Source organism: Schistocerca nitens, chromosome 2, assembly GCF_023898315.1.
Source record: "Schistocerca nitens isolate TAMUIC-IGC-003100 chromosome 2, iqSchNite1.1, whole genome shotgun sequence".
In the NCBI taxonomy this organism is placed as follows: domain Eukaryota; kingdom Metazoa; phylum Arthropoda; class Insecta; order Orthoptera; family Acrididae; genus Schistocerca; species Schistocerca nitens.
The window spans coordinates 131,944,556-131,961,668 of record NC_064615.1 but is presented as its reverse complement, the minus strand read 5'-3'; positions in this window follow the sequence as shown (position 1 = coordinate 131,961,668).

Below are 17,113 nucleotides of genomic sequence, written 5' to 3'. Positions count from 1 at the left end.
ACTGCTGCCCTGGCCAGCACATTCTCCAGATGTCTCACCAATTGAAAACGTCTGGTCAATGGTGGCCGAACTACTGGCTCGTCACAATACGCCAGTCACTACTCTTGAAGAACTGTGGTATCGTGTTGAAGCTACACGGGCAGCTGTACCTGTACACGCCATCCAAGCTCTGTTTGACTCAATGCCCAGGCGTATCAAGGCCGTTATTACGGCCAGAGGTGGTTGTTCTGGGTACTGATTTCTCAAGATCTATGCACCCAAATTGCGTGAAAATGTAATCACATGTCAGATCTAGTATAATACATTTGTCCAATGAATACCCGTTTATCATCTGCATTTCTTCTTGGTGTAGCAATTTTAATGGCCAGTAATATATGTGTGTGGGAGGGGAGGGGGGAGGGGGGGGGGGGTGCGCGCGCAATGAAAATGCGGATGCTGGAAGTGGAGTGGAGTAGAGGCCAGAGACCAGACATCATTGCTCAGGTTTGGGAGCTACGTTTGCCCCGCCCCCTCCGCCACACCAGACGCATGCCGCACGCACAGAGCGCGAGTAACTCAGAGGAAACTGAGGGCGCTCGCCAGCGTTTGCAGGCGGCGTCCGGCTGGCAGGTGTATAGAGGGCGACCGCAGCCGGCTTGAAACACGCATACCCGGTGCTGGCGTTTCATGTGGCCAGACCGCACCCTTCCTCAGAAGTCGCTGCGGCCGCTTTGCGGGTCCGGCTGAGACTACTGCGAGTCTGTGCAGCGTCAGTCGCCTCCATATGTCAGTGCGCGCAATCCGTATTTGTCAGTAATAAATCCTCGAAGCTACAACACGAGACGCAAAAGATAGCGTGTGGTTGACGAGTTCTTTGCTTACAGTTTTATACTGCAAGACTTTATGTGAAACAATATTGCAATAATATTCACATACAATCCAAGACAAAAAAAAAAAAAAATAGATACACTACTGGCCATTAAAATTGCTATACCGAGAAGAAATGCAGATGAGAAACGGGTATTCATTGGACAAATATATTATACTAGAACAGACATGTGATTACATTTTCACGTAATTTGCGTGCATCGATCCTGAGAAATCAGTACCCAGAACAACCTCCTCTGGCCGTAATAACGGCCTTGGTACGCCTGGGCATTGAGTCAAACAGAGCTTGGATGGCGTGTCCGAGTACAGCTGCCCATGTAGCTTCAACACGATACCACAGTTCTTCAAGAGTAGTGACTGGCGTATTGTGACGAGCCAGTAGTTCGGCCACCATTGACCAGACGTTTTCAATTGGTGAGACATCTGGAGAATGTGCTGGCCAGGGCAGCAGTCGAACATTTTCTGTATCCAGAAAGGCCCGCACAGGACCTGCAAAATGCAGTCGTGCATTATCCTGCTGGAATGTAGGGTTTCGCAGGGATCGAATGAAGGACAGAGCCACGGGTCGAAACACATCTGAAATGTAACGTCCACTGTTCAAAGTGCCGTCAATTCGAACAAGAGGTGACCGAGACGTGTAACCATTGGCATCCCATACCATCACGCCGGGTCATACGCCAGTATGGCAATGACGAATACACGCTTCCAATGTGCGTTCACCGCGATGTCGCCAAACACGGATGCGACCATCATGGTGCTGTAAACAGAACCTGGATTCATCCGAAAAAAATGACCTTTTGCCATTCGCGCAGCCAGGTTCGTCGTTGAGTACACCATCGCAGGCGCTCCTGTCCGTGATGCAGCGTCAAGGGTAACCGCAGCCATGGTCTCCGAGCTGATAGTCCATGCTGCTGGAAACGTTGTCGAACTGTTCGTGCAGATGGTTATTGTCTTGCAGACGTCCCCATCTGTTGACTCAGGGATCGAGACGTGGCTGCACGATCCGTTACAGCCATACGGATAAGATGCCTGCCATCTCGACTGCTAGTGATACGAGGCCGTTGGGATCCAGCACGGCGTTCCGTATTACTCTCCTGAACCCACCGATTCCATATTCTGCTAACAGTCATTGGATCTCGACCAACGCGAGCAGCAATGTCGCGATACAGTAAACCGCAATGGCGATAGGCTACAATCCGACCTTTATCCAAGTCGGAAACGTGATGGTACGCATTTCTCCTCCTTACACGAGGCATCATAACAACGTATCACCAGGCAACGCCGGTCAACTGCTGCTGTATGAGAAATCGGTTGGAAACTTCCCTCATGTCAGCACGTTGTAGGTGTCGCCACCGGCGCCAACCTTGCGTCAATGCTCTGAAAAGCTAATCATTTGAATATCACAGCATCTTCTTCCTGGCGGTTAAATTTCGCTTCTGTAGCACGTCGTCTTCGTGGTGTAGCAATTTTAATGGCCAGTAGTGTAAAAAGAAATACGACGCACCAAGAAGGAGTTATGCAAATTGGTCACAGACTGATATTGGTGCAGGTATCGATGAAAAATGCAAAATTGTAAGCTTTGGCGGCCGATGCAAGAATGTGCGACGCTACAGCGCAATTTCACCTCGCAGCTGGCAAGGATAGTAATTAGAGAAGACATCGATATCAGGGCATAATGTCTTGGCATATTTCACTCCGTGCACTCAGTTTGACAGTAACTATTCCTCGCAGACAGGCGCGCGAACGTTGTATGCAGGTGGCAGTATTTGGCAGAGGACGTGTGGTTGGGCTCAAAGAAGCCGATTGGAATAACCTGCGAATTTTTCGACATTTGAATAGTAGCGATGCCACTATTCTACATCTACATCTACATTTATACTCCACAAGCCATCCAACGGTGTGTGGAGGAGGGCACTTTACGTGCTACTGTCATTACTTCCCTTTCCTGTTCCAGTCGCGTATGGTTCGCGGGAAGAACGACTGCCGGAAAGCCTCCGTGCGCGCTCGAATCTCTCTAATTTTACATTCGTGATCTCCTCGGGAGGTATAAGTAGGGAGAAGCAATATATTCGATACCTCATCCAGAAACGCACCCTCTTGAAACCTGGACAGCAAGCTACACCGTGATGCAGAGTGCCTCTCTTGCTGAGTCTGCCACTTGAGTTTGCTAAACATCCCCATAACGCTATCACGCTTACCAAGTAATCCTGTGACGAAATGCGCCGCTCTTATTTGGATCTTCTCTATCTCCTCTGTCAACCCGAACTGGTACGGATCCCACACTGATGAACAATACTCAAGTATAGGTCGAAGGAGTGTTTTGCAAGCCACCCACCTCCTTTGTTGATGGACTACATTTTCTAAGGACTCTCCCAATGAATCTCAACCTGGCACCCGCCTTACCAACAATTAGTTTTATATGATCATTCGACTTCAAATCGTTCCGTACGCATACTCCCAGATATTTTACAGAACTAACTGCTACCAGTGTTTGATCCGCTATTATATAATCATACAATAAAGGATCCTTCTTTCTATGTATTCGCAATACATTACATTTGTCTATGATAAGGGTCAGTTGCCACTCCCTGCACAATGTCCCTATCCGCTGCAGATCTTCCTGCATTTCGCTGCAGTTTTCTAATGCTGCAACTTCTCTGTATACTACAGCATCATCCGCGAAAAGCTGCATGGAACTTCCGACACTATCTACTAGGTCATTTATATATATTGTGAAAAGCAATGGTCCCATAACACTCCCCTATGGCACGCCAGAAGTTACTTTAACGTCTGTAGACGTCTCTCCATTGAGAACAACATGCTATGTTCTGTTTGCTAAAAACTCTTCAATCCAGCTACACAGCTGGTCTGATATTCCGTAGGCTCTTGCTTTGTTTATCAGGCGACAGTGCGGAACTGTATCGAACGCCTTCCGGAAGTCAACGAAAATGGCATCTACCTGGGAGCCTAAATCTATTATTTTCTGGGTCTCATGAACAAATAAAGCGAGTTGGGTCTCACACGATCGCTGTTCCCGGAATCCATGTTGATTCCTATAGAGTAGATTTTGGGTTTCCAGAAATGACATGATTCACGAGCAAAAATCATGTTCTAAAACTCTACAACACATCGACGTCAGAGATATAGGTCTATAGTTTTGCGCATCTGTTCGACGACCCTTCTTGAAGACTGGGACTACCTGTGCTCTTTTCCAATCATTTGGAACCTTCCGTTCCTCTAGAGACTTACGGTACACGGCTGTTAGAAGGGGGGCAAGTTATTTCGCGTACTCTGTGTAGAATCGAAGTGGTATCCCGTCAGGTCCAGTGGATTTTCCTCTGTTGAGTGATTTCAGTTGCTTATCTATTCCTTGGACACTTATTTCGATGTCAGCCAGTTTTTCGTTCGTGCAAGGATTTAGAGAAGGAACTGCAGTGCGGTCTTCCTCTGTGAAACAGCTTTGGAAAAAGGTGTTTAGTGTTTCAGCTCTACGCATGTCATCCTCTGTTTCAATGCCATTATCATCCCAGAGTGTCTGTATATGCTATTTAGATCAACTTACTGATTTAACGTAAGACCAGAACTTCCTAGGTTTTTCTGTCAAGTCGGTACATAGAATTTTACTTTCGAATTCACTGAACGCTTCGACGATGTTAGCAGCAATGCGTGAACCATGACCCTGCACAGCGTCAAAGTGGAAGCTGTTGACCTAGAGCGCCGACAGAACGCGACGATAGAGCAATCGTGAGACAGACACTCAGAGCCCCGAATTCATTATCATCATTGATCCAATGTGCAATTGGTGCGTCGGTGACCGTAAGGATCATTAATAGGCAGCTGACAGAAAGGGCGCTGAGCTCACGGATGCCCTTCCGCCTACAACCATTGCGCTCTGTTCACCAACAAGCCCATTTGCAGTGGTGTCGTGCACATTCGGCCTGGAAACTCATTGACTGGAGTACAGTTGTCTTCCGTTATGTGTCCCACTTCTAACTGAGCCTCAGTCACCAGCGAACACGTGTTTGGAGGTGACCCAGACAGCGGTGGGATGCCAACCTCACTGTCGCCAGTCATCCGGACCGCCGACCGGGTTGATGGTTTGGACGCTACAGCAGGACTCCATTGGTTGTCATCTGCGGCACCCTTACAGCACAGCGGCAATTCGACGATATTCGACCCCCTTTAATGCCAAGTTCTGGACTTGCATTTCAGCAAGATAATGCACGCCCGCACGAGAATTTCGACAGCTTGTCTTCATGCTTGCGCAACCCTACGTTGGCCAGCAATGTCTCCGAATCTGTCAACCAACTGAGAACGTATGGAGCACTGTCAGCAGGGGTCTCCAGTCAGCTCTGGATTTTTAGGATCTAACGCACCAATTGGGCAGAATTTGGCATGATGTCTTTCAGGAGGATATCCTACAACTCTGTCAATCAACGCCAAGCCGAATAATTGCTGGCGTAAGAGGTGGACCGACGCATTATTGACTCGCTCAGTTTTTGAAGCTCTTCGTCTTGAATGAATTATCCTATTTTTCTGAAACTGTAATCTTTTCAGAATGAGATTTTCACTCTGCAGCGAAGTGTGCGCTGATATGAAACTTCCTGGCAGATTAAAACTGTGTGCCGGACCGAGACTCGAACTCGGGACTTTTGCTTGGTTGGTTGGTTGTGTTGGGGAAGGAGACCAGACAGCGAGGTCATCGGTCTCATCGGATTAGGGAAGGACAGGGAAGGAAGTCGGCCATGCCCTTTGAAAGGAACCATCCCGGCATTTGCCTGGAGCGATTTAGGGAAATCACGGAAAACCTAAATCAGGATGGCCGGACGCGGGATTGAACCGTCGTCCTCCCGAATGCGAGTCCAGTGTCTAACCACTGCGCCAGCTCGCTCGGTGGGACTTTTGCCTTTCGCAAGCAAGTGCTCTACCAACTGAACTACCCAAGCATGACTCACGCCCAAGTTTGGAGACGAGGTACTGGCAGAAGTAAGGCTGTGAGGACGACCGTGAGTCGTGTTTGGTTATCTCGGTTAGAGCACTTGCGCGCGAAAGGCAAAGGCCCCGAGTTCGAGTCTCGGTCCGGCACACAGTTTTAATCTGCCAGGAAGTTTGGAATCTTTTGTTTGTCTGTACATGGACATGTTATCTACCGATTTCCGTTCTATTCGTGCATCGTGGTTCACAATTTAATTTTTTATTTTTTCTTAGAGCGTAATTTTCCAGGGTGTCAACATGAGTGTGGTATGCAATTAGTGCGAGGAATATTATCTATTTTCCGAACATCCAGTATCTTTTGCAGAAATTTTAGCCTGAGAGTACCGAAGATTTATGACATTCCTTGTGAACTGTGTAATTGTTACGTAGGTCAGTTTACATGGGCTACTACCGATTGCTGTGTTGGACATTAAGTAAAAAAATTTTGAAAAATTAGTGGTGGCCGAGCACAGTGTAATGAATAAACACGAGATTATGTTCGAACAGACGAGTACTGTTGGCTTCGAACTGTTGGGACTCTTTGATTGGGGAAGCAGTAGTTAACGTCGCAGCAGCTTCGCTAGCGATAGCGGCTACGACTTAGCAATGCATGGAAGCCAGCGCTTGACAAAGAAAGATCACAGAGGAAAACTTGAAAACTTCATATAATATACGGCCTGTTATGATTTGTGCCGCTGCAATCAGGACAGCGAGCACAGACGTAATCTGTGGACACAGAGGGCGCCATCTCAGTATTCGCCATTTTACTGATGTTATTATCACATGATGTGCCCTTTTCCGATTCTCTTAGTGCCCTTTACTCTCTACAACGGTTGTAGTCCAGAGGCCCTCCTCCAGCTACAACGGCTGGGAAATTAGGTGTATTTCTGCTGGGTACCAGGGCGCGGGGGTAGTAGGGGAAACGAAAGTGCGGATGTGGAAATGGAAATTTGTTGTAAGTCCTATGGGACCAAACTGCTGAGGTCATCGGTCCCTAAACTTAACACTACTCAATCTAACTTAAACTAACTTACGCTAAAGACAACACACAACACCCATGCCCGAGGGAGGCCTCGAACCTCCGACGGGAGCACCCTCGCTAACCGTGACAAACCGGCTAGACCGCGCGACAAAGTGCGGATGTAGCAGCCAAGGAGGTGTGTCGTGATCCTCAATTATTTCATTATGTCGTCCCGCTATATGCTATCACCTCACTGTTGACGTATGGAGTCATATGTCAAAGGGAAGACGCGTGGCTGGAAGTTGACAGATAGTAAGAGCTGCGTCTGGTAAATTCTACAACGCGGCCGTCATGTAGCTCCTTTCAGCCACGAAAACCGTATAAGGCTCTTCTTACTCGTCTTCGCATAAGCCACATCCCTCTGATGCGTAGCGTCTTCCTCCAATGAGGTGGCCTACAGATCACTGTCCGCAACATTGGCTAGACTGCGCTTTATTTTCAGACCAGAGGGTGGCGGGATATTCGCCCTCTACTTTGAATGACATTTAAACGAGTGTGGGCAGAGTTCTAAGGTTTTTGATATGTCCATCTCCTTTCCAAAAATTTCTGAGAGATGTTCTTAATGTCTTGACAGGGTGACTGGCTCACCCGTGTTTTATGTAAGTGGTCCGTCAGTTGCATTTTCCTGTACCGTTGTTTCAGCCCCTCTCTCGTTTTACTTGTGTTTTAATCCCAGTTACAGCACTTTCACTATTGTTCCTTTGTTTTACGGCGTGTGGGATGGAGTTATTGTGTGGGTTAATGTATGTTTACTCCTCCCGGTGTATCCACATTCGCTGATTTTAACATTTGTAAGGGAGCTGATAACCTCGCCATTGAGCTCCCTTAAAACCCCTTAAAACACATACACACACGCATAAGTAATTTGACGAATCAGATATTGTCCTTTGGGTACTTTACCGTCTCATGTCCGAAAAATTTCTTTTAAGGTTTTTCAACTCAATATCGGGTCTTGATACTTGTCACGTCATAGGTTGTCAGTAATACATCTCGTGGGGCAGTTGGGACATATAGAAGACGTTCCATATCGTGGACTTCAACACAGTCTCATTTGCTGTCTGCTTCGTCTTCGAGGCTCATTCAATTATATATGTTTTGACTGGCACGACACGCGTTCTCATGCGATTCAGTGTTCTCCAGATCTTCCAGCTCAGTATATTACCACTGGACATTTCTTGTGAGGCAGGGTAGTCCTTTGGAGGTTCATTTAGCTTAATATTAAAACATCTCTTGAAGGATTACAGTCAGGCAGGTTCGCATCGAGTACCGTATGTAGAAAAAGAGACTATATCAGACAAATCACAATTATCGTGACCAGTTTCAGTCCAAAGGCGTAGCATCTTCAGATTCACTCGGCTTAAATTCTTCTTTACGCCCACGTGCAGTTGTTTGGGTTCAGGATCTGAGAATCCAGCCACTTTTATAGCTTCCCATGACCATGCTGTCGATTTCATCCACCTTGTTAGTCTGCATTTGTCGCTTAGGCTTGTACTGACCTCGTTGTCATATGCGAACTACAGCAGTTGACAGTATCTGGTGACTTCTGCAGTTACTGCTGCGTGAGCCCGTCTCAACACATCATCTTTGGAGTACAGTCTAAAGATGGTACGTCTTTGGACTGAAACCGGTCAACAATGAATGTTATTTCTTTGATATAGTCTGTTTTTCTAAGTACTATTGTATGAACAGCTGAACTGTAGGAACCGGCGGTGCTGCAGGAACCGAGTGAGTGCCTGAGGCAGTAGGAATCTCTATCCGCGCCAAGCGAAAGAGTCCACTGTTGACAACGCTCCCTCTGGCGGATGGCTACGCTATCGACAGACGAATACGACACGCTGATGGACAGAGTGTAGTTCTGTTTAGCGAGCGCCACCTGGAGGCGACTGCTTGGAACTGAGAAGGCGCCGTGCGAGTGGGTGTGGCAGTGTGGTGGCAGCCCCTCGTACTGCTACGTACCTCTTGATGCGTGTACACAACTCTCCACATAACACTGACCTTGCGTATGTTTAGACAGTACTTCCATTGTTCGGCACTACAGATGAACGCTTGCATCATCGTTCCAACTGATCACCCATTTTTCACAGAGTTCAGTCCACGATTAAGCTCTTTTACTGTAAACGGTGTTACAAACATGCTTGGTTCTTGGCTGGTTTCTGACAGCTCGTACTTTCTGTCATTTCTCGAAAGATTTTCCATTTAGTAGAAGTTCGCAGTCCGTTTTATTGTGTGTTGTTTGACTATCCTTAGATTACAGTTAAGTTTCTGACTAAGCTCCGGACACTTAGCTGATGTGGGTCATATCATGATAAAATGATCTCCGCAGCCTCATAGTGTGTGTCTCCTGTAAGTCTTCTGAAGGGTCTCTGCGATAATTCAGCGGTTTTCCAGGACTGAGAAAAGAATCTTTTTTAAATTTCTCTAGCCGGTTCACAGTTTATTGTGTCTGTTATTCTTTCAGTTCAGTCTTTTTAAAGTTCAGTCTTGTGAGGAATGACACTTTTGTTGTTCATACAGCAGCATGTGTTTAGAGCCCAATAGAGTAATATTCTGTTTTAGGTAGAGGGACATATATAGTTTCTGAGCATCTACGTTCCGTGCAGAAAACAACTCTTGAACGAGCGTGTTAGCTTGAGGTCACGAAGATGGGGTGAATTATTTATTTCCACCCACTACTCTAGTATATGCCCATTGTCATGTGTATGTGCTGTGGTAGATAAAGTCCACTGAAATGAACTGTGATTTGTTGACGTTGAAGTTTGTTCGCAAAGTCAGGCTGAGTTTCGCTCCAAGGGTCTTGTGCACCGAAGTTACAGTATAGATGCCACCTTCAACAGTCAGTAGTTCTATGTGGTTGTTGGTAATTCTGTTGGTCGATGTTAGACTACCTTTCGTTCTGTCAAGCTAGCATTGTCATATGTGAATTTTCTATAGCTAGGTTCATACCGTTTATTTCCGGTCTTATTCCCCCTGTTTTCTGTGTGTCTCTTGGATATACAGTAAGTCCCATTTAAGATTACAGCAAAGTTCTGATGTGATTTTTGTTTATTTTTGGTGATACCTTCCACACTTGCTATGTTCAGAAGGGCCTCGGAGAAGTGCCATTTCTTCTAGATTTCCGGAGTTGAAACGACTGCTCATTGCATTTTATTGCAACGTTTGCGGAGGTTTTATCAGATAGATGTTTGTTGTCTCATCTCAGATAGTGCATGCTTGGAGTCTCCTATCTCGCTGCGACTTTGGACATAAAAATGGGAGGGTCGCCAGTTCTAACACAATCAGACTTAGTCCATGGCGACGACAATTAGACTTTGTCCATGGCGACGATGATGGAGACAGTAGCAGAAAGTTTGGGATTCTTTCGGAATTAGACGCGACAATTTAACAGAGAACTCTTTATCCGCAATTTTAGGTGGCTGCACCGTGATTCGAAGTGCCGTCCTCTTAAATACGAGTCCAGTGTGTTACCACTACATCATCTCACTCATAATAGAAATAGACAGTGATACAGGAAGCGTGTACAGTGTTGCCAGTGTGACAAATAATGATTCGCTGTTAGATAAAGCTGAGGTACGTTGAGAGGGAAGCAACATCGATGACAACAGATGAAGCATTAATATCCTCTCCCATTTAGAGTTGTTTTGGGTCAGGCGCAAGCTGTTGGGTTGTTCGTTCCAGACTCGTGTGCCTGAACTGGAGAAAGAGATGGAAAAATATGTAGTGTTATGCATAAGTGTCACGGTTTTGCCATTTTCGTTGACTGTACTTAACGTTGTCCGGTTCTCCAATCATGAGAAGTCAGATGTGTTAATAACTGTACTTACGGTGGGGCAAAGTGACTGTGATTATCGTGTTGCATAATTCAAAGCCAGTTTCCAGAAACCTCTTGAGACCAGTGTTGGTTACTTCTGTAACGAAATGTACACGGAGGTGACAAAAATCATGAGATAGCGATATGCACATATACAGATGGCAGTAGAATCGATTACATGGGGAATAAACGGGCAGTGCATTGGCAGAGCTATCATTTGTACTCAGGTGCGTCATTTGGAAAGGTTTCCCGACGTGATTAAGACCGCACGACGGCAATTAACAAACTTTGAATGCGGGATAGTAGTTGGAGTGGGACATTCCGTTTTGGGAATCGATAGAGAATTCTCAGTCTCAAGCGTCTGCCGAGAATACCACATTTCAGGCATTAATAGAGTCTCAACGCGGACAACGCAGTGGCCGACGGTCTTCACATAACGACCGACAGCAGCGGCGTTTGCGTATGGTTATCTGTGCTAAAAGACAAGCAAGCTGCGTGAAATAACATCAGAAATCGCTGTGGGACGTACGACGAACGTATCCGTTCGGATAGTGCTGTGAAATTAGGCGTTAATGTGATATGGCAGCATCCGACCGACGCGAGTGCCTTTGCCAACAGGACAACAACCTGCAGTGCCTCTCCTCCATGGCTATATCTGATGGACCCTGGTCAGATAAGTGCCGATTTCAATTGGTAAGAGATGATGGCGGGCATCGAAATGTGGCATAGACCCCACGGAGCCAAGGACCCAGGCTGTCAACAAGGTAGCGTGCCAGCTGGTTGTGGCTCCATAATGATGTGGGCTGTATTTACACTCCTGGAAATGGAAAAAAGAACACATTGACACCGGTGTGTCAGACCCACCATACTTGCTCCGGACACTGCGAGAGGGCTGTACAAGCAATGATCACACGCACGGCACAGCGGACACACCAGGAACCGCGGTGTTGGCCGTCGAATGGCGCTAGCTGCGCAGCATTTGCGCACCGCCGCCGTCAGTGTCAGCCAGTTTGCCGTGGCATACGGAGCTCCATCGCAGTCTTTAACACTGGTAGCATGCCGCGACAGCGTGGACGTGAACCGTATGTGCAGTTGACGGACTTTGAGCGAGGGCGTATAGTGGGCATGCGGGAGGCCGGGTGGACGTACCGCCGAATTGCTCAACACGTGGGGCGTGAGGTCTCCACAGTACATCGATGTTGTCGCCAGTGGTCGGCGGAAGGTGCACGTGCCCGTCGACCTGGGACCGGACCGCAGCGACGCACGGATGCACGCCAAGACCGTAGGATCCTACGCAGTGCCGTAGGGGACCGCACCGCCACTTCCCAGCAAATTAGGGACACTGTTGCTCCTGGGGTATCGGCGAGGACCATTCGCAACCGTCTCCATGAAGCTGGGCTACGGTCCCGCACACCGTTAGGCCGTCTTCCGCTCACGCCCCAACATCGTGCAGCCCGCCTCCAGTGGTGTCGCGACAGGCGTGAATGGAGGGACGAATGGAGACGTGTCGTCTTCAGCGATGAGAGTCGCTTCTGCCTTGGTGCCAATGATGGTCGTATGCGTGTTTGGCGCCGTGCAGGTGAGCGCCACAATCAGGACTGCATACGACCGAGGCACACAGGGCCAACACCCGGCATCATGGTGTGGGGAGCGATCTCCTACACTGGCCGTACACCACTGGTGATCGTCGAGGGGACACTGAATAGTGCACGGTACATCCAAACCGTCATCGAACCCATCTTTCTACCATTCCTAGACCGGCAAGGGAACTTGCTGTTCCAACAGGACAATGCACGTCCGCATGTATCCCGTGCCACCCAACGTGCTCTAGAAGGTGTAAGTCAACTACCCTGGCCAGCAAGATCTCCGGATCTGTCCCCCATTGAGCATGTTTGGGACTGGATGAAGCGTCGTCTCACGCGGTCTGCACGTCCAGCACGAACGCTGGTCCAACTGAGGCGCCAGGTGGAAATGGCATGGCAAGCCGTTCCACAGGACTACATCCAGCATCTCTACGATCGTCTCCATGGGAGAATAGCAGCCTGCATTGCTGCGAAAGGTGGATATACACTGTACTAGTGCCGACGTGGTGCATGCTCTGTTGCCTGTGTCTATGTGCCTGTGGTTCTGTCAGTGTGATCATGTGATGTATCTGATCCCAGGGATGTGTCAATAAAGTTTCCCCTTCCTGGGACAATGAATTCACGGTGTTCTTATTTCAATTTCCAGGAGTGTATATGGGATGGACTGGGTTCTCTGGTCCAACTAAACCGATCGTTGACTGGAAATGGCTATGTTCGCCTACTTTGAGCGCATTTGCTGCCATTGATGGACCTTGTGTCGCCAGACAACGATGGAATTTTTTATGGATGACAGTGTGGCATCTCACCGAGCCACAATTGTCCGCATTTGCTTTGAAGAAAATTCCCGACGATTCGAGCGAATAATTTGGCCACACAGGTCACCCGACGAACATTTATGGGACATAATAGAGAGGTTAGTTCGTGCACAGAATCCTGCACCGGCAACATTTTCGCAGTTGTGGACGGCTATAGATGCGGTACGGCTCCGTATTTCTGCAAGGAACTTCCAACGATTTGTTAAGTCCATGCCACGTGGAGTTGCTGGACTACGCAGGGCAAAAGGAGGTCCGCGGCGATATAATGAGGTATCCCATGACATTGGTCACTTTCTAACAATACCACCACTTGCAAAGTAGATTAGAAGTCAGATTAATAATGTTGCTCCCGCAGCTTATGTTCGCGTTATCGGTCAACAACAAAGTTATTGACTGTGGATGGTATCGTCAGAATGGAAGTAGTGAGGTCCTGTAAAAATTTCATTAATTTGGCACTTATCTTGAATGGATTCCCGCGTAGATTTCGTCGAAGTCGTTATGGTTCATCTTGTTGATTCTAGGGTGACTCCACTTTGACTGCTAGAAGGTCCAGATCTGTTCAAAAAATATTCAAATGTGTGTGAAAGCTTATGGGACTTAACTGCTAAGGTCATCAGTCCCTAAGCATACATACTACTTAAACTAAATTATCCTAAGGACAGACACACACACCCATGCCCGAGAGAGGACTCGAACCTCCGCCGGGACCAGCCGCACAGTCCATGACTGCAGCGCCTAAGACCGCTCGGCTAATCCTGCGCGGCGGTCCAGATCTGTATTTTAGCAATATTTGAAGACCTAATAAATGCGTTTTTCACGAAATTCTTAATGATCAAACAACCCCAGATCAGAACAATGGTAAGGTAGAAATAATTTTTGACTTGGTGTTCAAGAACCACATTTTTATTAAACTTCTTGTAAATTCAGTTATACTTCTTCTTAATTGTCACATCATCAAGAAAACAGTTTTGTATCAATCTTCATATGTTTAATTTCCACTTTAACCAAACACAAGACTTGACTGTTCTTTTAAAAAGCGAAATACACTCCTGTAAATGGAAAAAAGAACACATTGACACCGGTGTGTCAGACCCACCATACTTGCTCCGGACACTGCGAGAGGGCTGTACAAGCAATGATCACACGCACGGCACAGCGGACACACCAGGAACCGCGGTGTTGGCCGTCGAATGGCGCTAGCTGCGCAGCATTTGTGCACCGCCGCCGTCAGTGTCAGCCAGTTTGCCGTGGCATACGGAGCTCCATCGCAGTCTTTAACACTGGTAGCATGCCGCGACAGCGTGGACGTGAACCGTATGTGCAGTTGACGGACTTTGAGCGAGGGCGTATAGTGGGCATGCGGGAGGCCGGGTGGACGTACCGCCGAATTGCTCAACACCATCAAGCTACCATCAAGCATGCAACTAGAAATACATTTGCTCATTCATCCTTTCACACAGAAGGGAAGGGGGATGACAGTATCTTATCATATACAGTATATAAAAGAAAGTGGATGTAGGTTCCGTATGAGACTGTGTCACATGAATTACATACAGGGTGTTACAAAAAGGTACGGCCAAACTTTCAGGAAATATTCCTCACACACAAATAAAGAAAAGATGTTATGTGGACATGTGTCCGAAAACGCTTAATTTCCATGTTAGAGCTCATTTTAGTTTCGTCAGTATGTACTGTACTTCCTCGATTCACCGCCAGTTGGCCCAATTGAAGGAAGGTTATGTTGACTTCGGTGCTTGTGTTGACATGCGACATGCAACATGCGACATGCTCTACAGTTTGGGCAGGCATTGTTGGTGATGTCTTGATTGGGCCCCATGTTCTTCCACCTACGCTCAATGGAGGACGTTATCATAATTTCGTACGGGATACTCTACCTGTGCTGCTAGAACATGTGCCTTTACAAGTAAGACACAACATGTGGTTCATGCACGATGGAGCTCCTGTACAGTTCAGTCGAAGTGTTCGTACGCTTCTCAACAACAGATTTGGTGACCGATGGATTGGTAGAGGCGGACCAATTCCATGGCCTCCGCGCTCTCCTGACCACAACCCTCTTGTCTTTCATTTATGGGGGCATATGAAAGCTCTTGTCTACGCAACCCCGGTACCAAATGTAGAGACTCTTCGTGCTTGTGTTGTGGACGGCTGTGATACAATACGCCATTCTCCAGGGCTGCATCAGCGCATCAGGGATTCCATGCGACGGAGGGTTGATGCATGTATCCTCGCTAACGGAGGACATTTTGAACATTTCCTGTAGCAAAGTGTTTGAAGTCACGCTGGCACGTTCTGTTGCTGTGTGTTTCCATTCCATGATAAATCTGATTTGAAGAGAAGTAATAAAATGAGCTCTAACACGGAAAGTAAGCGTTTCCGGACACATGTCCACATAACATATTTTCTCACTTTGTGTGTGAGGAATGTTTCCTGAAACTTTGGCCGTACCTTTTTGTAACACCCTGTATAAACTGTGTTTTAAAGTGTAGTAGTGTGACAGATCGTTCTTGATTATGTGTAAAAGTAACACGTTCCACTGCTCAGTCTCCTCCCAGATGGAGTCAGAAACACTACAGTAAATTTAGAAGTGGAATGTATGCCGTAAATGACAACATATTCAAGAAATTAACTTGAAAGGAATCCAACAGAGACCTTTCAACTGTCTTTCTCTTCGGAGCTATTTTTCATCGTATTTTTCATAAACCAATGTAAGTAAACTACATTTCAGTAATTTACAAGCTTTCGCTGCACAGTGTTATGAGATACAAACGTCTGCCTTGTGCGACAGAGCTGGTGACAGACGGCGTGAGTGTAGTGGCGGGGCAGCAGGTGACGGCGTGTCCGGCGAGGCCGGCCCGAGTGATGCGTGTGGCAGCGCGGCCCGGCCGCCTCCGTTAGCCGAGCAAACATTTGAGCAACACTCGGCCGCAGCGCCTCTCTCTTCACACCTCGCGTCCCCACCTCACCCTCTCCCGCCCGTCAAACCCGCCAGCGCCCACGCGCCGCAGCTGCTGTGCTCGTTGTGCCGAACCCGTCACCGTGTTCCGACCTTTCGACTTCTTGTCGGATACTGGTTACGCTTTGCACTAGTGTGCGACTTGCAGGGGGGGGGGGATGGGGGGGATTTCGCCGCCCCCCCCCCCCCTGCATCAGACCATCCCCTCCTCTGGTTTTAGTTTATGCATCCCAACCTGGGATGTTAATTTCCACGCAGTGGAGTAAAACTTTACATATAATTTAAATTTGTGGAGCCGAACACTGAAAGTTTTTAATACAGTCTTACTATTAATACTATTAATATGTTTGCTTATTAATTTTGAAAAAGTGTTATGTAGTAGGTAAGCATTTCAAAACATTTAGAACAAAACGACAAGACGTCGCCCCAGCGTAAACGAGGCTTTAGAGCCAGGTCTGTATTGTATGGTGGATGTGATATGTTGCGTACGAAACTGAAACCTGCGATCATATCCAAACGTCGTGGAAAACTGTGAAGAGGTTTCATCCTACAGCAAGATAACGCTCGCCCACATTCTGCCAAACGGACAGACGACGCAATAAAGGAGTTGAGATTCGAGGTGCTGGAACATCCACCATACAGTCCAGACCTAGCTCCAAGCGATTTTCACATGTTTGGACCCTTAACGGAAGCACTACAGGGAAGAAGATTTGAAAGTGATGAAGTGATGAAGACGTTATTGCTGCGGTGCGGTGCGGTGCAACCGATAAACGTATTTTGTGATGAAATAAAAAAAACTCGTAGAACGTTGGAAAAACTGCATTGAGGTCCAGGGAGGTTACGTAGAAAAATAACGCATGTTTCAGTTTTCTATCATCAGAATAAGTACAGCTTTTCACAAATGTCCCTTTACTTTTTTGAATTCCCCTCGTATACCTGTATGTAGATGATTTTGTAAATAAGCTTTACCTATAACTTACTTTTAAAGATATAACAAGGGATGGCTTTTCTGATAGTGCTTACGCGTAAATAGTGAGTTTCGGCTTTAACATCTATTTATAAATAACTGTT